The 24980-nt window shown below is 41.3% G+C and overlaps 1 pseudogene across 1 annotated transcript; it reads left to right on the top strand.

Moving 5' to 3' along the window:
• The first annotated feature begins 14429 nt into the window (after positions 1 to 14429).
• LOC311492948 (GTPase IMAP family member 8-like) lies at positions 14430 to 19523 on the top strand (annotated as a pseudogene). Its single transcript, XR_014699958.1, has 3 exons — positions 14430 to 15196; positions 16588 to 17761; positions 18031 to 19523. The product of XR_014699958.1 is annotated as a GTPase IMAP family member 8-like (transcript).
• Positions 19524 to 24980: the final 5457 nt, after the last annotated feature.

Below are 24980 nucleotides of genomic sequence, written 5' to 3'. Positions count from 1 at the left end.
ACATGTTCTATTAACCAACAGAAATGTTCAGACTCAGTTAAACTCACTGTCAGGTGGCAGAAACTGAAAGCACTTCCTGCGCTTTAGGGGCTGATCATCTGGGACTGTAAAGACAGACAGAGACACAGAGATTATTTTATAAAATCAGTAAATTAATTTATTATTATCTGCAGCAGAATTGGGATGGATACTGGCAGAGTTACAATATGAATCTATCTTTTAGATATTAAAGCTGGGCTATTATTAGCTGTGTTATTCTTTAAAATAGACCTGGTGTGTTAGTCATTGACAGAGAATTCATCAGTCCAACCTAACCCAGTAAATACCACATGTGACTGGACTGCAAATGTCTTTACTTCTGTTTTTTTTCAGACTGTTGTGAAACAGAACTGAGTGAATGCTGACATATGAATCACACGACTCAAAATTGATAACTGTGTGGTCAAAATTATAAAGTCAGCTCTGAAAAAACAAGCAAACACATGCACAGCGGTATAGGAACGTGTTTTGGTACAACAGTTCACAGACTCCATAATGAAAACACAGTTGAATCAACAGCTCTCAGTTATTTGAAATGAATGGTCATAAATGACTGTTATATTAGAAGGTTTTCACTAGTGTACCTCATGAAGAATATGCTGCTAGAGGAATCACATGACCTGAAACCACAGACACATATTCACATACAGGATAAAGTCTGATCAGACGTTTTTAATTGCTGTGTTTTCCAAGGACAAATAATGAGCAGTGGTTGGACAACCACTTCCATCGACCCCGTGGCAAAGAAGTCAACAGTGTCCTGCCTCAGTGACTATCGTCCCGTCACACCTACACACATCGTCATGAAGTGCTCCAAGAGGCTGGAAATGAGACACACCAAGACCCTGGTACCACACTCTCTGGACCTTGTTTGTGTATTGTCCCAAATGCTGTATCTTACACCAAAAATGACACAAGTATGAGAACAATGTGAAAGTATCTGAGATATGGATATAAAAACAGAATTAGCCAGGATGAAGTTCTACAATGATAAATAGATACAGACAGATGGAAGTCACTGAGGAAACAGCAGCAGAGCTAAGGAGAGCTGACTGCTGTTAGAGAGTCTGACTTATGTTAGAGAGTCTGGCTGATCTTAAAGAGTCTGACTGCTGTTAGAGAGTCTGACTGATGTTAGAGAGTCTGACTGCTGTTAAAGAGTCTGACTGATGTTAGAGAGTCTGACTGCTGTTAGAGAGTCTGACTGATGTTAAAGAGTCTGACTGATGTTAGAGAGTCTGACTGATGTTAAAGAGTCTGACTGATGTTAGAGAGTCTGACTGATGTTAAAGAGTCTGACTGATGTTAGAGAGTCTGACTGCTGTTAGAGAGTCTGACTGATGTTAAAGAGTCTGACTGCTGTTAAAGAGTCTGACTGATGTTAGAGAGTCTGACTGCTGTTAAAGAGTCTGACTGATGTTAGAGAGTCTGACTGCTGTTAGAGAGTCTGACTGATGTTAGAGAGTCTGACTGCTGTTAAAGAGTCTGACTGATGTTAGAGAGTCTGACTGCTGTTAGAGAGTCTGACTGATGTTAAAGAGTCTGACTGCTGTTAGAGAGTCTGACTGATGTTAGAGAGTCTGACTGCTGTTAGAGAGTCTGACTGATGTTAGAGAGTCTGACTGCTGTTAAAGAGTCTGACTGATGTTAGAGTCTGACTGATGTTAAAGAGTCTGACTGATGTTAGAGTCTGACTGATGTTAAAGAGTCTGACTGATGTTAGAGTCTGACTGATGTTAAAGAGTCTGACTGATGTTAGAGAGTCTGACTGATGTTAGAGAGTCTGACTGATGTTAAAGAGTCTGACTGATGTTAGAGTCTGACTGATGTTAAAGAGTCTGACTGATGTTAGAGAGTCTGACTGATGTTAGAGAGTCTGACTGATGTTAAAGAGTCTGACTGCTGTTAGAGTCTGACTGATGTTAGAGAGTCTGACTGATGTTAAAGAGTCTGACTGATGTTAGAGAGTCTGACTGCTGTTAGAGAGTCTGACTGATGTTAAAGAGTCTGACTGCTGTTAGAGAGTCTGACTGATGTTAGAGAGTCTGACTGATGTTAAAGAGTCTGACTGATGTTAAAGAGTCTGACTGATGTTAAAGAGTCTGACTGATGTTAGAGTCTGGCTGATCTTAAAGAGTCTGACTGATGTTAGAGAGTCTGACTGATGTTAGAGAGTCTGACTGATGTTAAAGAGTCTGACTGATGTTAGAGAGTCTGACTGATGTTAAAGAGTCTGACTGATGTTAGAGTCTGACTGATGTTAAAGAGTCTGACTGATGTTAGAGTCTGACTGATGTTAAAGAGTCTGACTGATGTTAAAGAGTCTGACTGATGTTAGAGTCTGACTGATGTTAAAGAGTCTGACTGATGTTAAAGAGTCTGACTGATGTTAGAGTCTGACTGATGTTAAAGAGTCTGACTGATGTTAGAGAGTCTGACTGATGTTAAAGAGTCTGACTGATGTTAGAGAGTCTGGCTGATCTTAAAGAGTCTGACTGATGTTAGAGTCTGACTGATGTTAAAGAGTCTGACTGATGTTAGAGAGTCTGACTGATGTTAAAGAGTCTGACTGATGTTAAAGAGTCTGACTGATGTTAGAGAGTCTGACTGATGTTAAAGAGTCTGACTGCTGTTCGAACAAATCTTTTTTTATCTTCACATTTTTTTTACATATTTTTTTTTCATCATTTGTCTATAAATATATTGACATGATAGTGTAGTTGTCTCTCTGTAATCACATTACTTATTATTACATCTTTCTCTATACTACATTTTATTCCAGTAACTCAGTTATATTTTTATCACAGTTTTTTTTCATTAGTCTTCATGTTTATGATGCTTGTATCTGGATTGGACATATCCTAAATATATCTCATGTCTTTAGTGGCTCAATAAACCAGACTGGACTGACTTTGTGACTGAGTGAATTCGTCCCAGCAGGACTGAGCTCACACTATATCTGACTCCTGATTAATGGTTCACACATGCTCAGTAGAGACGAAATGAGGCAAACTAAATATTTACCTGGCAGGTGAAACCTCATCTTGACATGTCATTAACAGTTACTCAGCCTTCTGTCCTCACAGAAATATTCTGTTCATGTCTCAGTCACATTCAATGACTTTAACTATCAGCTTTGACCAGAACATGAGCTTTGTACATAGACTGTAATTTACTGCTTAGTAGGGGTGTAACGGTATTTAACGGTGTCACGGTACGGGCGTCATGGTTCGGTGCACGCAGTCATACGGTGAATAGTCTGAGTGAGTAGTTTATTAAATCAAAGAAAAAGTCGAGTCCTCACTTCAATCCAGGTGGCGGTAATGAGCTAAAAGCTGCCAGCTAACGTCATTAGTCTACAGAAGAAGAAAAAAAGACGAAGAAGAAAAGTCACTGAGAGTGTGGAGCATAGATGTACTAAGAGAAGTGTGGAGCTTCATTTAAATCACCAGTGTGGGAACACTTTGGTTCCTGGTGCAACATAACGGTGATGGCAGCGAGTGGTGGACCGGACAAAGACTGTCTGCCCACGATGTTTGGTGGAGGTGGAGTACGTCTCTGGAAACACATCAAACATGCTAACGCACATAAGACGCCATCACCCCGATATGTCTGTCACTGGTGAGAGGAAAAAAAACGTGTGTGCAACAAGTTAGTTGAGTTAGTTTCTTCTAATGAAGTTACAAAAGTTGCCAGTTGCTACCTGACTACCTCAGTTTATCTCTACAATAAATTGTGCTTTTTCTTTTCCTCTGTATGAACAAAATGAATGAATGGTATGAGAACCCTCCTAATGCATCCGTTTGATGTTTTATTCTAGTTTTACTTTTAGAACAGGAGGTGGTTTTTATTTTTTTTCAGTCTATTGGTGTCTGTTCAAAATAAATGAAACAAGCTAGTTTTATACATGTGAGTTTTTGTTGCTTTTTTCCCGTTGGACTGAACCGTGACCCCCACACCTAGGTACGTACTGAACCGTGACTTGTGTGTACTGTTACACCTCTACTGCTTAGTTGAAGTACAGTTCAACATTTTTCAAATATGTCTTTAAACAAGTCAGGTCACATATGTCACAGTAGTAAATATTATACTGACCATTAAATTATGAAATGGTATCAGAGGAAAGAAGCCACAGTTTAGAATAGAATAGAATAGAATGTCTTTATTGTCACTGTACAGGTACAAATTAAATTAAGGTGAGCTGAGGTCCCCCTGAGGTGCTGTAGAAGTATTGGAATAAAAAGAAATAAAAAGTAAAAGAATGTAAAAAAAAACTAGAGTAAAACAATATGTACAACACTATAAACACTACCATGACATAACAACCCCATTCACACATGATAAGAAGTCACTGTTACTGAACATTTGCACAACATGAAATGTATTGTTTGAGTTGTTGCACATTGACATTATTATTTTTCTTTAATGTTGTAGTTGTTCAGTGTGATCATGACTCTAGCATAGAAGCCATTCCTCAGTCTGTTAGTAGAGGCCTTCAGTGTCCTGGACCGTCTACACAGGATGGTAGCAGTTCATAGAGTCAGTGATCAGGGTGGGTCGTGTCCTGGAGTATCTCCTGGGCCTTCCTCAGGCAGCATGAGTTATATTCTGTGTACATGGAAAACATTTTATAATAACTGCATACTATGAAGCATTAGTAAACTGTAACCCAGGTGTAAAACCATGGTCACTAGTTAGAAAGAATTGATAAGAAATCCCTCAGTTTTCTTTTTACATTTAGAAAATTTATTTGAAAGTGACAGTTAAATAAAGATAAATGTGTATTTCATGCTCTGAATACATTACGCAAATAAGTTAAAACGTTAAAAAGAGACTATTTGTTTATTTTGTTTAAGTGTCTAAATGACCTGACTGCACCTGAAGGCAGCATATAGAATTCAGGTATCTAGAGCACGTGGTGAGTCAGCAGCCAATTAGAAGTCACGTTCAGTCTGCGCGCAATTCCTCCTTCTTTTCATCCCGAGCTGAAACATTAACGCTAGGAATTATATAACTAGTTTACACCAGACCAGCTACACTTTATAGTTACTGTGCTGAGTCAACTCAAGAGGAGCCCGAAGATGTTCCGAGCCCGAACCGAACGTTACCGTGTTGGTAAGAGCGATCTTTTTAGCGCTAGCTTTGTGCTAAAGTGATTAGATGCTAAATGCTAATGCTAACGTTTACAGGCCGCAGACGAACATCGCGACCTGAGACGCAGCGTGACGTCACTCGGTGTTGGAGCTGATGTGAATCTGTGAGATGACTTTAGCTGCTCATGTTAAAATTATAACGATTAATTAATTAATCATTGCCTTCAGGGTCAGTCAGGTGTATTTAAGGTGTGAATGAATGAATTATTTTGAGTTATATGAGTGAATGAATTTCATTTTATTTGGTTTATGTGATTTAATTAATTCAGAATTTGACTAAGCTGAAATAATTTCATGATTTACTTGTTGCTTTGTATATTGAATGTACTGTTACCTTAGTCTGATGAGGATGTACGACGGAGTATTAGGGCCACATTGGAAAAAAATAAAATCACAAACTTAGAGAATAAAGTCGTAATTAATGAGAATAAAGTCATAATATTCTAACCTGTTGTTTTAGAGGAAGACAGTTGGTAAAGTGAGGGCTGTGGAGGATTGTGGAGTTGTACTTTAGGATAGGTTTCACAAACAAGGAGATACTTAATCTTTTGGCACATCAGCATCACATCATCATAAGTATTAGGACTTTAAAAAGAATATGCAAGAAAATGCATCTTTTCCTGAGAAAGAACCAGACGGACTTGGAGGAAGTCGCTGCTTTAGTGGAGGGGGAAATGGCTGGAACTGGTCAACTGCAGGGTTATGGGTGGATGCATCAGTGGGCCAATCAGAGGGGTTTCATGGTGTCTCAAGAAACAATCCCACTGATAATTAAGATTCTGGATCCAGAGGGAGTCGAGCTCCGGCGAGCACGGCGTCTCCAACGCCGGCAATACACCTGCAGAGGCCCCAAGGCCTTATGGCACATGGGTTCTGATAAACTAAAGCCCTATGGCATTGCTATTAACGGCTGCATTGACGGATTTAGTCGCCTCATAATGTGGATGGAGGCATATACAACTAACCTTTTCTTGTCCCGACCTACTTACATTAGACTTTATTCTCATAAATTACGACTTTATTCTCGAAGTTTGTGATTTTTTTTTTCCTCAATGTGGCCCTAATACTCCGTCGTAAGGATGACGTAATCCCTCATTATTTTATATTGAGATGCAGTGTTTTACAGAAACAATAGAGAAATATAATAGAAAATAGAAATAGAAAGATAGAAGTCATGACTTAACATCCTAAACCTGTTTTGTGGACACAGGTCAGGTCTTTTTTATTTGAAGCCTAGAGGAATCCAGTAGATGGCGAGCCGCCCCAGTGGAACCAGGTCTACATGAGAACCACTGAGCTGCAGACGACATATCTGCTGTGGTAGGATTATACCAGTCACACTGTGCTGGTACTACTGGGAACACACACCAACAACTGAAAGCACTCGAGTAACTTCATGAACTCTGAACATTGAACTGGACACGACACACAGGACCAGTATTCAACAAACTCTTTAATTCCTTTGAAGGCGCCATTTTGTTCTGTTTGTTATTTTCCATACCAGCTGATTTCATAACTCTTGTACATTTTCACTGAATTCCAGTTCATTCTGCAGCTTACCGTGTGGGTCTGTGTCTTTCATTGTGGCTCCTTCAGTGGTGTGAGCTCTATTCAGACCCAGCATATTTAATACGTGTACTACTCCAGGATTGGGTTACAAAACCATTAAACACTTAATTCATCATTTATAAAGCAGAACTCCTACGTTAATAGACATTAGATTATTATTACAGCACTGACTGATTGTTAGTGAACTTTTAATGAGCTCATCTAAAGTGAGGACTGTCTATGCCTTGTAAAACATTTATAAAGGAGATTTAAAGACTCAGTTATGAGACAAACTCAACCCAGAGTGACACAAAACACAAATATTGTCTTTAACTGAACACTTGATGTAGAATGAAGAAAGAAACATCTGCAGTTTCATGAATGTAGAACATAACTGTGGTTACGTTTCACTAAAATCTACAATCTGAAACAAATAAAATCTCCACCAGGTCAGGCTGAAACAGTTTGACAGTGATTTCCATCCTGATGCTTCCTTCCACTGGGCTCAGAGGAGCAGCTTCACCTCACTGTTACACTTTCAGCTTGATTTACATGTGAAAACTCTGAAACCAGGAAGAGGCAGAAAGTTCATCTTGGGCTGAGGATGGAGCTGGTGTTGGTGTCCCGCCTCAGGCAGCGTTGAGGGGTGTCCCAGAGAAAGAGCCGGTCCACCTGCCTCTGATGTGCAGCTTCATTGAGGAGTTTAACAGCTGGGTCTGTGGAGACACACATGTCTGGAGAAGTTAAGGTTTATTAATAATGTTGGGTTTTAAAAAGCTGCATCAGGTGAATGCAGCCTGGAAGGAGACATGAAGGTGTTTAGGTAGTCAACACACAGAAAGAACCTGAGACAGAAACTGACCTCAAGGATAAAAGGTGTCAGTAAAGTTGAAGGTAACAGGAGGGTTAAAGCCAAATATTAATGATTCAGTGTCCTTTAATGATGAGACCCATCACTGTGCTCATACCACAGCCCTCCAGGTTCCTCTAGGTAGGTGGATGCTGGACCTGAATGGACCTGGAGGTGGAGAAAGGAGGCAACACCTCAGTCTGGACTCGTCCTGCTGACTCTGTTTGACTGGAGCTGATTTCGAGAAATATCCAGAACTCTGTGTTTTAACACCACCTCACCTCCTGCTTCTAGCACGAGTTTATATTTTGTATAACTTTTACATTTTTCAGTTTTCCTGACTTATTTTCATGTTTGTTGTAGCAGCCACCACGACTAATGGCTTGTATGTGCAGACATACAGAATAAAGATGATTCTGATTCTAGTTATGATTCTGATAAGCCAGGATGTGAACGCAATTAAATAATAAGTTTCACATGTAATGTTTCCTTAAAATCATCTGGTGTTGACATGTTGGTGAAAGAAATGAAAAGAACGTGTCAGAGTTTAGGTGTTGAAGTTCTGGTCAGGTTTAGGAGATCCTGAGAAGTTCTTGGCTCCAGTCTGAAGTTGTGCTGCTGTTAGTTTGACTCCAGATCATTTTATTCCTCTGGTTTTATTCAGTCTTTACAGAGAAACGTAGAGATTCATTCATTTCCAGGTAAAGGTCAACGGTCTGCATGGATTTATTATTATTAGTAGAAACAGTATCAGTAGAATCCAGGGAAACTGTCTGAACACATTCTGTCATCATCATTATGTTATTGATTATTTTAGCTGTGGGATTATTTCCTGTAATAGATAAGACAGATAATAACAGCTTCACTGAAAACATGAAAACATGACTTTAAAATGAACTCAGATGATTTTTACTGAGAAAACGTTTAAAAAGTATAAATATGAGTATATGCAACTTTTACAACAGCCACTTGTAGATAATCTACACTGTAAGTGTTGAGTGGAAGGCCTCAACCTGACTTTCTATCAGAGATCATCCATGAAGATCCTACAGGCTATGAGACAATTAGATGGTGAGTTTAGACACATATTTCTTTGGTGACATCTGTTTCTTCTTCTCATCTTTATCACTGTGTCTGTTCAGTCGTACATATCTAGATTACATGATTATTTCACATTGACTACTTTGGTTTTTTGCTTGTTTATCTAAGTTGCTGCTGGAAGCTTTACTGAGCTAACCTTTTTGGTGGTTTGTCTTCTCTTACACTATTTTACCTGTGTGATTAAAAAGAGGTTGCATCTTCTTCAGTTAAACATTGACAGTGTTTTCAAAGGTATGTGTTGTGTTGTGTTGTGTTGTCGTCATCAACCATCATGAGGTGAAGACCACATCACAGAGTAACAGACTGTATTTGTGTCTGTCCTCTGTGTCGTGTTTTTCAGGTGCTTCTTGGGGATCGATCCAGAAAGAGGTTCAAAGGTCAGCCGGGGCAGGATTGTCCCAAAAAGACAAGGACAGTTGTTCAGGAGGAGTCCTGCTCTGTCAGTTCCCACATCTCCTCTTTTCTGAGGAAACTTAAACGTTAAACGACATTTCAGTGAGATCATCACTACAACCACTTTGTCCTGTGATCATGTTGTTGTTCTTGTTATATTCCATTTAAAATGAGACATTTACTGTAGAATGATCAAGATAAAACTATATTATGTAAAACTAAACTAAAACTATGATTTATCTCAAATAAACGTTGGTATTTGTCTCTTATTTATATCTGTGTTGTAGTAACCTAAATCATTTCATATAAATGTTGAAGCATGTCATCATAAATGTGCTACAGTAATAATAAAGGGACCAGTATGTTAGGAATTATAGACCTATGCTGCAGATGTGGATCTGGATAGAAAACAGTAATATTCTGTAAACGAGTTTGACAGCAAAGTAAAAGTCTGTCATTTACTGACAACCCTGCTGTCAGTATCTGTTAGTTAGTGTGTATGAATCAATCAAGCAGTCAGTCAGTCTGTTAGAGTCACTTCCTGGTTCTGTTGAGCTGTGACTCGTTGCTGCTACCAGAGCCGGCCCAAGCCTCCATGGGGCCCTAAGCAACATGTTATTTTGGGGCCCTCTATTTCTGCCACTAATATTGACACACCTACTATGAACTCAGTGCAGCTCTGCTAGTGTTGTTGACATTAACCTGTAGTTTCAGCTGGAATGAGGTTTCACTCGTCTGCAAACACACAAACAGATAAAACAGTGTGAATGGACAGTTAAACTGGAGTGACCTTGTAACGTCTGACCAGACCTCTGGGTTTAGAGCTACAGTGGTCACCATGACAACAGAGCAAACTCTAGCTCTAAGTTTGATATTGATTATCATCTAGTCTACTAAAAGTAACAAAATAAACCAGTAGACAATGTATTTACTGTAAAAGTCTCGTCTGGTTTATTATTTCTGGTTTCAAAACACTGAAACAACAATGTGCAAAAAGAATTTGTAGTTCAAGAACAATGAAGTTCAACAACCAATAAAATCACTTATAGAAAATAATAACAGATTCAACTGTACAAAGAGACAGAATGAAATCAAACAATAAAATATCAAGCAAATACTAAAATAATGAGGTCAATGAAACTGTAAGAGCAGGGAGGAAAGAAGGCCACTGAGCTGGGTCAGCTGGTGGAGCTGATGATGAGACATGGTGAGACATGGTGAGAAGGGACGTTGTGGTGGAAGTTACTGAGGAAGAGACCAAAGAAAGACAACGACTAAAAGAGAAGCAGCTATAAGGACATTAAACATTAAACTACTGTTATGAACAGAATGAATCATCTCAGAATGTTCTGGTAACTTAGCAGGTAGATCAGACACAGAGGACACAGAGGGGACAGGGGACAGTGGACACAGAGGGGACAGTAGACTCAGAGGGGACAGTGGACTCATAGGGGACAGAGGACACAGAGGGGACAGTGGACTCAGAGGGGACAGAGGACACAGAGGATGGAGGTGAGAGACAGAGCTCAGTAGAGGATGGAGGTGGAGCTAAGATGAAATACATACATATATAAACACACATATTAATGAGACTCTGACTACATTCATTTCCCTTTGGGTGTAATTCTCATATCTGATATTAAATGTGTCCTGTATGGAGACAGTTACCAGCTGATCCTGAGGACATGAACTGACACTGATTCTGTGTCTCCAAAGGACTTTAACAGTGATCCTGGGGACGTGTCACATGAGTTGATGTAAAAAGAATATGATTGAATATTTTGATTTTCAATTTGTGAAAACAACATCTCAAACTTAGTGATGTAACATACATGGTGCCATCAAACCTCAGAAAAAAACTTTGAAACAAACAAACAAAAACAGGGTGAAATAGAAACAAATACAAACAGTTAACATGAATATAACCAGCAGTTAAAAGTTAATGTCTCTAGTTTTTAACTTTCTATTAACAGTTACAGATCTCTTAATAAACATTCCTTTACCTAGACATGCAGACATACCTTCATCTTTGAGTTTTTTCTCCTCTTCCTCTTTCTTCCTCTTTTCTCTGTCTCTGAATCATGTGTCTTTATCTGCAGCACTGTCTGGACTTTAATCACCAGCTCTGGATGAGCACTGCGCATGAGCAGTGCAGCGGAGCTTTGACATTTAAAGAGAGAAAAACCTTAAACTTAATTTTCATTCGTTCATCTTCTATACCTGTTTAGTCCTGTTAAGGGTCACGGGGTCTGCTGGAGCCTATCCCAGCTGTCATCGGGCAAGAGGCAGGGGTACACCCAGTCCATCGCAGGGCTTTAAACTTAATTTTTTGTAAATATTGTGTATAGATTTTTGTTTCTTTTTAGTTCTCTATTTTTTATTGTTGATTTTTAGCTTTTTGTTATATTTTATGCATGGTGTTGAACAAGGACCAAATTTTGATTTCGGGGGGCACAAGTATTTTTAATAAACTCTAATCTTTCAGTTCTCTGTGTTTTCTAGTAGTTCTTCTAGTTTTCTGCTACTTTTAAGTTTAATGTTCTTTTTTTTGGTTTGACTGGTTGTAAAGCATGTAGCAAAACATTATCACCCATTTCTGTGTTTCACCTTGTTAGTCAACTTCACTCCAACTCAGTTCCACCAATGTTACATTTATTTATGGAATCTATGTTAAACAGAGCTCATTAACAAAGCACCACCCAGTGAAGGTGTAGCAGGATGCTGCAACCATTTACACTTTGACTGGTAAAGAAGTCTCTTATGTCCACTTTTCTTTCTTTAGACATCCTGGCTGCAGACCGGTGTGACAGCAAGGTGGAGTGACAGCGGGGACGGCCAATCACACAAGAGACGGCAGAGCCAATGGGGGAGCTTGTGGGCGGGGCTAAACTAAGGGAAACAGGCTTCAGCTTGAGCGGCCGTTTTCCGCTTGGTCCTAGTGCTAGACGGGTCTCTGGTTACTATAGTAACAAAGTGCAGGGGACATGCCCCCCCCCCCCCCCCCCCCCAATTACGTCCGTGGTGTTGAATGCCTGTACACTGCTGCTGCTACAGAGAAATTTCCCAGTTTGGGATTAATTAAAAAAACTATATATCTATCTATCTAAAAGGAGCAATAGAAAACTAGAAGAACTACTAGAAAACCCAGTGAACTGAAAGATTAGAGTTTTATTAAAAATACTTGTGCCCCCCCCCCACTTCTGAAATCAAAATTTCGTCCTTGACTAGGCCTACATCAACAGCAGCTCTCTGCTGACATAAAGTGTGTTTCTGTACAGTACTATATATTTAATCATATAGAAAGAATCACTCATACATGATGCACAAATAAAAAAATAAAAGAAATAAAAGATGTTTGTTAATTGCTCTTGGGGGCCCCTAGTGGCCGCGGGGCCCTCAGCAGGCTCTTAGTTCGTTTATACCTTGGACCGACTCTGGCTGTTACTTTCACTTTCATCTGGGAGCGACACTCAGAAACAGCTGATTACTGAATAAATAATGAATTCATCTCATTTAAAACCAGAATGATCGATGGCACGTGGAGCGTTTGTTTCTGACCCATGGATCAATCAATCAATCAGCTGATTGGTGGATCTGGACCTGTACTTTCATCTGGAGGCTTCACACACGGATCATCCAGGTGGATCAGTGAGTATCAGCTGTTCTTCAGTCCACAGTGAATTCAGATGGATTCTGATGGAAGTGATTCTTTACTGTTTAACTGCTCACTGATGATAAACTCTTCCAGTCACATGTTTCTGACTGAAGGCCTGGTCCTGACTACTTCCTGGTGTGTTGGTGTCCAGACTAGTTCCTGGTGTCTGAGCTGAATCTGTTTCTTGATGTTAAATTAAACCTTGTCTCAGTTTCTTCATCACTTTATCTACTCTGATTGTCTTCACATGTCTCCAGAGCTGACTGCAGGGAGACGTCCTCCAGCTGTCAGTCACTGATCTCAGAGAGACGTTACAGGACTCAGACCAGAGGACACAGAGCAGGACGTTTGTCTTCTTGAAATAAGACTCGTTGGTTTACAGCAGAGTGACATTATGGCGGCTGCAGCATCTGGTGAGTCCAGTCTTTGATATGATCAGAAATAAATGGTGACTTCCTCCTCTGCGAAAGTCAGGACATTACTTCTTTAAACCAACACGTCAACACATGCTAATGTTGTCAGAAATGTTTTGGTGCCCTCTTGTGGTTGAAGTGAAACATTGATTTTAAAGCTGACTGACAGCTCCTCTGCTCTTTTATTTCTCTTCTGTCTTTAATGCCAGTTTCTGTTGTTTGGTTGGTTAGATGAACTGATGAATATCAATCAGCTTAAAGACCATGTGTCAGTATCTAACAGAAGGTTTTTAATCTTCTCTGTTTGTGCTGTAGCTGCTTCAGGTCATCTTTGTTATTTTTTATTTCCACAGAGCGTACGAGCAGCTATGAAATGATTCCCCCCACCAGTAAGTTCAACTGAACTGACTCTGCTTCCACACAGGTCTCCTCTAAAAGTTGAACAGGAGTAATTTTCCTTTTGTCCTCTTTCTGTTTGTTAAATCTGAGTCTTTGAGTCTTTGAGTGTTTCCCTCGACATCATAAACCCTTCCAGCTGTGATTAAAGAACGACTGAGAACTATGGAGAGTAGATTCTGTGAAAACTGAAACGTTAAAATGATCTCTGACCCTCTCATGAGAAGACATTAACATGTCCTCCCTCTCCATCATCTTTCTGTGAGTGTTTCTGTCTCTGGCCACCTCCAAGCAGAAGGTTCCTCCATATGATCAGGGTTCTGTTCAAGGTTTCTTCCTGTTAAAAGGGAGTTCTTTCCTCTGGGCTTTGTCTGGGCTTCAGGCTCAAGTCCTGAAAGTAGACAAAGAGAACCAAAGTGTGACCTCCTTGTAACTAAATGTTTCTGGTAACAGCTGATCAGTGGTCTACAGCAGCTTGTTCCTCAGAACAGAACCACTTCAGTTCTGAGATGTTGGTGGGTTTCCTCACATCAACTGCTTGCTTCAGGTCCTTCCACAACATTTCTATTGGATTAAGGTCAGGACTTTGACTTGCCTGTTCCAAGCAGCAACAACAACTCTTTCTCTGAGCTCCTCAGAAAGCTCCTTTGTCCACAAACGTGTTGTGAAGATCAGACTGAGACAAATCCCTGATTTATTGAAACTAAACCAGGAACTGAACCACACCTGAGTCTCATTACATTGATGGAAACACGTCTGAACACATGGACTCTGATTTAATCCTAGAGGAGCTCCTCTCTGATATGTAATATTGGCTCATTTTACTGAATAAATAAATACACAAGTATGATATTTCTGTTTCCTTTGTTTGGGTTCTCTTTATCTACTTTCAGGATGTTTTGTGTCATTTTTATTCAGAAATTTAAAACAGCCTGAGCCCACCAAACCTTTAAGCAGCTCTGTATTTAATTCATTATCAGCACCATCATTAACCAGCTGATGGACTGTTTCCGTCTTTTCTTTTCAGTGTCTGAGCTGAGGGTTGTTCTTCTGGGGAACACCTGGACTCAGAAGAGTTCAGCTGGGAACTTCATCCTGAGAGAGACTGTGTTCAACACTGAGAAAGAACCAGACTGCTGTGTGAGAGTTAGTGGACAGTGCATGTATACACCAATAGTCCTCATCAACACTCCAGATCTGCTGCATCTGAACGTCTCTGAAGACAAACTGACAGAGTTCATAGAAGAATGTGTGAGACTCTCTGATCCTGGTCCTCATGTGTTCCTGCTGGTTCTACAGCCTGAAGACTTCACTGAGCAACACAGACAGAGGCTTCAGACAATCCTTGAAAACTTTGGAGATCAATCATTTGAACATTCCCTCATATTGATATCAAAACCTGCCAAGAACAAATCAGGTTCCATAGAGAACTGGATGGAACAAGCAGCGTTAAAGCACCTGAGCAGAATGTGCAGGTTCAGATATGTGAAGCAGAGTGATGTTGAACTTCTGGAACTGGTGACACGCTTTACTCAGATTGTGAGAGAAAACAATGGAGAACATGTGAGCTGTGGTTTACCTGAACATGGAGCAAACCTGAGACAACAGACACCAGTAGCTGTCAACATGGATCCTGCTGCAGCTGCAGGTGAGTGGCTGTGATGGAATCTAAAAATGTTTTTAGACATTTGTTGTCCAGCTGCTGCCAGGACGACAAGGATCAGTAGAAAGAACCAAATGAAGCTCTGCTTTGAGCTGAGAACACACTAAAAGAGATTTATGTGTTCTAAGATGGCTGCTATGTTATATTACAATATGCACCAATCAGCCACAACATTAAAACCACAAACACTGATGATCTTATGACAATATAATGTTCTTCTGGGAAATCTGGGTCCTGGGATTTATGTGGAGGCTTTTATTCCACCACCTGAACATTACTGCACATCCCCATGGCAACTGTAAGAGGTGTCCTTCCATCCTGGAGCCATGTGTAAATGTAATCTATCAGACCAGAACCACCTTCCTTCATGTCTCCATGGTCCAATTCCGAGCTTTCATCAGAGGTCAGAGGTCAGCATGGACACCCCGACTGGTCTGGAGCTACACAGCCCCAAACTAAACAAACTGAGAGCCATTATGTTCTGACTCTGTTTTATCAGAACCAGCATCTACTTCTTCAGTGGTCTGGGCTCTATCAGCTCGTCTGTTGGGTCAGAACCACAAGTATCCTCCACTGCGACCCAGTCGTCCAGCCATCACAGTTGAGTCCTTGTCAAATCCTTCCACTTGAACATTTTACCTGCTTCTACAATCAGTTCTGAGGACAAACTGTTCAAATGTGGTCTAATAGACTGACAGAAGACATGAGAACCAGAGAATCAGTGTTATTCACCTGACCAGTGATTCTAACCAAGTGATCCTAATCTTATGGCTGATTGGTGTATATGAAAATATTCTTTTGTTCAGAGAGAAGACCCTGCAATGAATAAAAGCTAAAATATTTTGGAGAATGGAGTACAATGTTAAATACACTCAAGAAGAGTCCATGTACTGTATAAGTATTACTGTTGACATGATGTAATATAACCACTGCAGTACAGCTCAGTGTACTTGACTGTTGCTGCTAGCATCCACACTTCAGATCTGGTGAAGTTCAAGCTACAAAAACAACCTGATCAGAGTCAAAGAAAGATTTTCTTCCTGATGTTGACTTGTAACAGACACAATGGAAACACAAGACTCATTGATTATCATTGTAGGCAAAACATCCAGATTATGTTTGGTGACTCAGAGCTGCAGCACTGAACATATCAACAGGTAGTTTTATGGATTCTCAGGAATGGTTGAGATGTTGTTGACTCTGTCCACCTCTTCTCTGTTCATGTGAAGTGTGTGATTGTGTCTTCATGGACCAGATTATTATCTGAACACCACATTGAACCATCTGTTGCCTCCTGAACACAATCATTCCTCCTTAAGACATATTGATGAGTTTATATCTACATTTAAATGTTCTGCTTTCCTGTTGTCTGACAGCTCGAGGAGGAGTCAGGATTGTTCTGTTTGGAAAAAGTGAAGAAGAAAAGACGACACTAGGAAACTTCATCATGAAGAAAAAAGTTTTTCACTTTCAAAGTTTCTCTCCAAAACAAGATTGTGAATGTGCTCATGGAGAGTGGAAAGGAGAACCATTAACAGTAGTTAAAACTCCAGACATGTTCAGTCTGTCTGCAGAGAAACTGAGAAAAGAGATGAAGAGCTGTGTGAGTCTCTGTCCTCCTGGACCAAATGTTCTGCTGCTGTTAGTGAAGCCTTCTGATTTCACTGAGGAGGAAAGAGAAACTCTGAAGTTCATCCTGAGTTTGTTTGGACCAGATGTCTTTGAATATTCAATGGTGGTCAGCACTTACTGCCATCAGTGGAATGAAACAAGTGTCTCTGTGAACAAGCTGCTTAATGAATGTGACAGAAGACACTACAACATGTTCAAAGAAGATCACAAACAGCTGATGGAGCAGATTGAGAAGATTGTTGATGAAACCAGAGGAACCTTCCTCACATTCACTGAAGAGACCATCAAACCAAAGTCTCAACCAATCAAACCAAAGTTAAACCTGGTTCTGTGTGGGAGGAGAGGATCAGGGAAGACTTCAGCAGCCAGGGCCATTTTAGGTCAGACAGAGCTTCATTCAGTCTCCAACTCATCAGAGTGTGTTCAGAATCAGGGAGAGGTGTGTGGACGTTGGGTTTCCCTTGTCTGGAAAAGCTCAGGAGGCAGTGATGGAGGAATCATTCAGGTGTATCTCCCTCTGTGATCCTGAGGGCGTCCATGCCTTCATCCTGGTCCTACCTGTGGGTCCCCTCACTGATGAAGACAAGGGAGAGTTAGAGATCATCCAGAACACATTCAGCTCTAGAGTCAATGACTTCACCATCATTCTGTTCACTGTGGAGTCAGATCCAACTCATCCATCCGTTGTTAACTTTGTAGAAAGAGACAGAGACATCCAGGAGATACGTCAACGTTTTGGAGGAAGATATTTTGTTCTCAACATCAAGAACAAACAGCAGATCCCAGAACTGTTGGAGACTGTAGTAAAAGTGAGACTGTCCAATGATGGACCAAGCTGCTACACAACAGGAACATTTGCTCAGGCTCAGATGGATAAAGTCTTACAACTTGAGAAGCTGAAAAAGAACAAAGTCTCCTGTAAGTCCTTTAATGTCTCATGTCTCTCTTTGTCCATACTCATGTCCTACATTACAGTCTTGAGTCGACAGTAAACTGTAGCTACTGTGAACCTTTAAGCTAACTCCAGATGTGTGGATGTTGTGTCTCTTATTGTCTTCTACAGGAGCTAATAAATGGAGGAAAACACTCCTTTGAATCATTTTGTTCATGACCCACTGACATAAAATAGAAGAATACAAACTGAAAAGAAGAATCAATTAACAAACTGCTTTTTAACTCTGTTCCAGCTGCAGGTGATGAAGAGAAGCAGAGTCCAGAGCGTCTCAGGATTGTGTTGATGGGGAAGACTGGAAATGGAAAGAGTTCTACAGGAAACACCATTCTAGGAAGAAAAGAGTTTAAAGCTGAATCAAGTCAAACATCAGTCACCAAACGTTGTCAGAAAGCTCAGAGTGAGGTGGACGGTCGTCCTGTTGTTGTAGTGGACACTCCTGGTCTGTTTGACTCAACTTTGTCCCATGAAGAGGTCAATGAGGAGATGGTGAAATGTATCAGTCTTCTGGCTCCAGGACCACATGTCTTCCTGTTGGTGTTACAGATTGGAAGATTAACACCAGAGGACAAGGAGACACTGAAACTCATCAAGGAAGGATTTGGAAAGAATTCAGAAAAGTTCACCATCATTCTTTTAACTAAAGGAGATGAACTGGAACATGAGAAGACCATTGAGGAATACATTAGAGATGAATGTGATGATTCCTTTAAGAAGCTGATCTCTGACTGTGGAGGAAGATACCATGTGTTCAATAACTATGATGAAAACAACCAGCAACAAGTCAGAGAGCTGATAACAAAGATTGACACCATGGTGAAGGAAAATGGAGGCAGCTGCTTCACCAATGAGATGCTGCAAGAGGCTGAAGCAGCAATAAGGAAAGAAATGGAGAGAATCCTGAAGGAGAAGGAAGAAGAGATGAAGAGAGAGCGAGAAGAACTAGAAAGGAAATATAAGGAAGAAATGAAAAGAAAAATGGAAAAAGAGAAACACATCAAAGAATTAGCAGCTCAGAAGGAAGAGTTTGAGAAACAAATGTATGAATTAATGAGACGTGTGTTCAACAAAAGAGAAAACTTGAAGAAAATCGATAATTTACTGAAAAATCATGAACAACAAATGAACAAAGAGAGGAATGAGAATGAAAAGAAAAAACTACAGCAGTCACAGGAGAAAGAGTTGAATGATTTGATCCAAGAGATTCTGAGACATGAACTTGACGCATCAAGCTGCAGCATTTTATAAAGTCATGTTCTTGTTTTGTCCAGAATCCTTCAGACAGCAGGACCTTTAAAGAACAGAGATTTACCTGTCATCTTCTTCATCTTACTGTCTTTGATATCATGGTTTCAGAAAACTCTGCTGATTGGGTAACAGTAATAATAATAATAATGAACCCTTGACATGGAGACAGAGGTCTACTGGAGTATTGTATTCAGTTCCAGCTGGACCAGTGAACTGAGACATTCTGTGTCCTTGAGTGGGACTTTTTAAAGGACTCCTGTTCATTGAAGCTGTGTCTACCTGCTGATCAATAATACTTTGTAGTTTTTACTCTTTGAAACTCTCTAAATGGAGCTGATTGTCATCCTGGATTTTCTCTCCTCAGGTTTGTTCAAATCAACATTTTATAGTAGAAACATTTGAGTTGTTTTCTTTCCTGTTTTATCTCAGACGTGTTGAGTAATGTTCAAAGAGTCGGTGCAGCCAGCTGCTGTTCAGCCTGCAGGACATCTTCATCTAATGTTCTCTTTGAGTTTTTGTTTTCTTTGTTTTCTTGAATTGTTTATTCCAGATGATTGTAATGCATGTACTGATCTGATCAAAGATGAATAAAGTGACTCCCTGTAGTTCAGTGTGCTTGTTGAACAGAGAAACTGATCAAAGAACAGAGCTCACAGGTTAGTTTCTCTGACAGGAAGTGAGTTCCATGTGAAAGCCTTTTTCTTCTGGACTTCACTGATATGAGGATGCTGCTGTTGGTGCTGATACGGTCTCTTTATCTCTCTCTCTTCTGATGCTTCACCTCAGGAATGAAGGACTTGAATAACTTGACACAGATCAGATCAATCATGTGTCTCTGTCTTGGTGAGGTTTCTTACTTCTGTCCAGCAGATGGAGCTCCAACATCAACTGTTTTCCTTCTTCTTGTCTTTGAATGCTGGTCTTGCTGGAAACATGTGAACTCAATGAAAAGCTTAAAGGTGGCTCATGTTAAATGTGTTATAGATGAATGAACCAGTAATACTCCTCACTTTACTGCAGTGACATTCAAGAGCATATCTTCTTTTCTTGTTGAAGTCAGTTTTCAGACTGAATTCAGTTTGTCAACACTGTAAACAGACAGCAGTTAAAGTCAGAACATTAAACCTACAACAGCTCCTTGTATAAAGAGTTACTGTAGTTTAGTTTGTTATTTTATAAGTTTATACATCACAGATACTGAACAGGAACATTTTTGATGGGCGGGAACCTTTTATATTTTTTTCCAGTGAGCATATTTCCTCTTTTTAAGTGTTCACTTTCACTTTGATTTTGTCGCAGCAGGAATCTGAGCTGGTAAGTGAACTGCAGCCAAATAGAATAACTAGAAATAATTAGTCTGAGTCTGAGGACTGGGTTTGTGTCAGGGTCATGGTGTCTTTGGTATTTAATGATTAAATATCCACAGTTAGCCTCCTGTCACTAAACCGTTAGATCAGATTGACAGTTTATGAACTGAGCTGAAGACAGTGATAGATGTTTAGTCAGAGATGGTTTACTGCTGATTAACACGGTGCTGAAATGAGTTTAGATACTATGGAGAGTGAAATCATTTATACTGCAATTTGACACAGCATAAGAAAAGAGACATTGCTGCTGACAAAGGATACCAAAGTCACAAGACGTAAATCATGTGATATAATGATGGTGGTCAGGATGGTGGTCAGTGTCAAACAGGAAGTGAACCCCAGGAAGGTAGGAGAAAATGACTTTGAATATGAGGCTATAAGTTTTGAATGAATAGAATGTTGTAGTTATAAATAATATCTAAACATGTATAATTTAATGTGCCAAAATAAACATAGCATGTTTACAACATTTAACTTAATGTTTCAGGTAATATAGGGCTATGTTACAAGGCTACTGAGGTGGAGTATAATCAGAATCAGAATACTTTATTAATCCTTCAAGGAAATTGTTTTGTTGCTGTTGCTCCCATAAAGTGACAGTTGCTAGTTGAATAAAGGTAATACAAAAATATTAAAATAAGTAAGATGCATTTAAAGTAAAGGAACAGTATTGCACAAGTATTCACAATATACAGAAGTAGAGGTTGCAAATAAATTAACAGCGTCTAAGTGTTAAAGAGTGACCAACACTCAGTGGGAGGAGTTATAAAGTTTGATGGTCACAGGCAGGAATGACCTGCTGTGGTGTTCTGTTGTGCGTTTGGGTAGAATGAGTCTGTTACTAAAGGTTCTCCTTAGACTGGCCAGTGTGTTGTGGAGTGGGTGAGATGTGTTGTCCAGGATGGTCTCCACTCACAGCCACACCTTAAGTGGACTCTGTGACCTCATAATTAACCTAACATTGACTGAAGAGCTGGTTCTGGCTCAATGACAAAAGTTCAAGTCTTTTTCTTCTTCTCTACAGATAAATCAGTCTCTCATGTTTCCAGCAGGGTGACATAATGGAGACTGCAGCACCTGGTGAGTCCTCTGACTCTGTATCAGTCTGTCTTCTATCACTGTATTTTACCACTGTCCTCTATCACTGTCCTCTAACACTGTCCTCTGAAATCTGTCAATCTGTCCTCTACATGCTACTGCTCTCTGTTGATGAGAAGCAGAGGCTGAACAGTTGTAACCCCTCTCACTGTAGTATGTAGAAGATGCTGAATAATCCTGAACTGTTCTAGACCCTCTTTGTTGGTCCTATCTTCCAAGAAGAGAGGGAGTTAACTTTTCCTTAAAGGTGGAGTGTGAATCTGAGTAAGTAGAATCACACTGGCTGAAGGACTGTGGCTGGACAAGATAACCTAACCTAACCTAGACCTTAACAGTTCCTCTTTGTGCAAGCAGATCTGAATATCTGGTAACGCAGGGCTTTCTTGTTAACCATTGTAACTTCCTGGAGAAGGTAAGCATTCTATGCTCGATGGGACTCTATCTCATTGTCTAAGGCTGCTTTGTTCTGAAAAGCAAGACTGGTCTACCTGTGGACATTTAGAAGGAAGAATTTTAACAAGAAGGAATTGGATGTGATCAATGCATCATGCCTGTCATTCAGTAGAATGGCGCTTAGTTACACTCACTGAAATTCAGATCCCTGATAGATTCAGAGTAGCCAGGCTTCAGCCTCTGTGCTACTGAAGAAATCATTTTGATTGCTGTGTCTGGAATGGGGGGTGAATGGAAACTGTCTCCTAACTTCTCTATAGACTAAGACTTAAACAGATCTTATTAATCCGCATGAATCAGAATCAGAATCAGAATCAGCTTTATTGGCCAAGTATGACACATACAAGGAATTTGACTCCGGCACTTTCCTCTCTAGTACTCAAGCATCATAAATAAGTGAAATAAAAAATAAAAAAATAAAAAATGAGATAAAATAAGATAAAAATAAATAGATCTTCAATTTGTACACATAAAAACAGGATAATATATACACCAAACTGGGGTTATTGTACAGTGAGTATATACAAAAAGTAGTTATTGATCATGTGTATGGACTCGCACTCTGTGACTACTCAGAGTTCATCAGAGCGACAGCCCGGGGGAAGAAACTGTCCTTGTGTCGGGTGGTTTTGGCGTACACCGCTCTGTAACGCCGGCCTGAGGGGAGGATTCTGAACAGATTGTGGCCAGGGTGTGAGGGGTCTGTGGTGATTTTTCTGGCCCGCTTCCTGACCCTGGACCGGTACAGGTCCTGGACGGAGGGAAGATCAGTACCTATGATCCTCTCTGCAGACCTGACTGTTCTCTGCAGTCTGTCCCTGTCTTGCCTGGTGGCGGATCCAAACCAGACAGTGATGGATGTGGTCAGGACAGACTGGACTATAGCTGTGTAGAAGATGGTCAGCAGCTCCTGAGGCAGGTTGAACTTCCTGAGCTGACGCAGAAAGTACAGCCTCTGCTGGGCCTTCTTCCTTACAGAGTCTATGTGGGAGGTCCACTTCAGGTCCCGTGAAATTGTGGACCCGAGGAACCTGAATGAGTCTGCAGTTGGAACTGTCCTGTTTAGAATGGTGAGAGGAGATGTTGATGGGGGTCTCTTCCTAAAGTCTACTGTCATCTCCACAGTCTTGAGCGGGTTTAGCTCCAGGTGGTTCTGACTGCACCAGAGGACCAACTGTTCCACTTCCCTTCTGTATGCAGACTCGTCTGCAAACTTCAGGAGTTTCACAGAAGGGTCCCTTGAGGTGCAGTCAGTAGTGTAAAGGGAGAAGAGCAGTGGGGAGAGAACACATCCCTGGGGGGCGCCAGTGCTGAGGGAACGGGTGCTGGATGTGAAGTTACCCAGTTTCACCTGCTGCCTCCTGTCAGTCAGGAAACTGGTAATCCACTGACAGGTGGAGGGGGGCACGGTGAGCTGGGACAGTTTTTGGTGGAGGATCTCCGGGACGATGGTGTTGAACGCAGAGCTGAAATCCACAAACAGGACCCGTGTGTAGGTCCCTGCAGAGTCTAGGTGGTGCAGGATGTAGTGGAGAGCCATGTTGACTGCATCATCTACTGACCTGTTTGCTCTATAGGTAAACTGCAGGGGGTCTAGCAGGGGATCCGTGATGTCCTTCAGATGGGACAGCACCAGTCGTTCAAAGGATTTCATGACCACAGATGTCAGGGCGACTGGTCTGTAGTCATTTAATCCTGTGACAGGGGACTTCTTGGGAACCGGGATGATGGTGGAGCGTTTGAGGCAGGAGGGGACCACGCACAGCTCCAGGGAGTTGTTGAAGATCTGAGTGAAGATGGGAGCCAGCTGGACAGCACAGACTTTCAGGCAGGACGGAGACACACCATCGGGTCCCGGGGCCTTCCTAATCCTCTGTCTCTGAAAGAGTTGACGCACATCCTGTTCGCAGATCCTCAGCGCAGGCAGGGGGTCGGGTACGGGGGTGGTTTGGGGTACGGCTAGTCCTTTTGTAATGGAGATGGTGGGGGAAGTGAAAGGTGTGAAAGTCCTTTCAAACCTGGAGTAAAAGTCACTGAGGTCCTCTGCCAGGCGGGGGCTCCCCACAGGGTGGGGGGATGGTCTCCTGTAGTTGGTAATGGTCTGCAGGCCTTTCCAAACTGCAGAAGAGTCGTTGGCAGAAAAACGGTCCTTCAGCTTTTCAGTGTAGTTCCTCTTTGCTGCCTTGATCTCCTTCGTCAGCTTGTTCCTGGCCTGCTTGTACAGGTCCCGATCTCCACTCCTGTAGGCCTCCTCCTTGTCCTGGCGTAGCCGTCTCAGTTCTGCATTGAACCATGGTTTGTTGTTGTTGAACGTGCAGAAGGTTTTGGTCTGCACGCACATGTCCTCACAAAAGCCGATGTAAGATGTCACAGTGTCAGTCAGTTCATCCAGATCTGAGGCTGCTGTTTCAAAGACGTTCCAATCAGTCAGAGCCGCCCCGCCCTATACGCAGAACACGCGCAGCGCGTGGGGCCCCGCGATCCATGGGGGGCCCCATGTCGCACAAGATGACGCATTTTCTAAAAATGCGCAAAGGACGCGCAGCGCTCCGGCGGCGGAGAGACCAGCGCGAGCGCTCCGCTGGTCCTCCCAATCCAATAAAAACAGCCCAAACCACGAAGTTGCCACCTATGGAAACCTGTCACACTCCCCCGCCGGACATAAACCAAGTAGCCCAATTTTGTGGAAAAACCGCCCAATCTGGCAACCGTGAGTACCATAAAGAGTCAGCCCGAGGCAGGAAGAAAAAAAAGGTGTAATGTGACACACTTCGCCGCAATGATTGGCACTTGGCAGCAGCATCCGATCAATCAGCGGTCAGATCATGGGTCAGGAGGTGCACTACAGTCCAGGCTGGAAGATGAAGCTCATCAAAACATACCTCCGGTCATCAATGGCACAAGAACGCTTAAGTGGCCTTGCTGTGATAAGCATAAACTCTGAACTGGCACAGCAGCTGTCATACGATGACCTCATTGATGACTTTGCTTCAAAAAAATGCAGACGGGTTAACTTGTA

The sequence above is a fragment of the Chelon labrosus genome (assembly GCF_963514085.1).
Source record: "Chelon labrosus genome assembly, chromosome: 9".
Lineage (NCBI taxonomy): Eukaryota > Metazoa > Chordata > Actinopteri > Mugiliformes > Mugilidae > Chelon > Chelon labrosus.
Note: the sequence above shows the minus strand (reverse complement) of the source record. Positions and strands in the feature narration are given on the sequence as shown.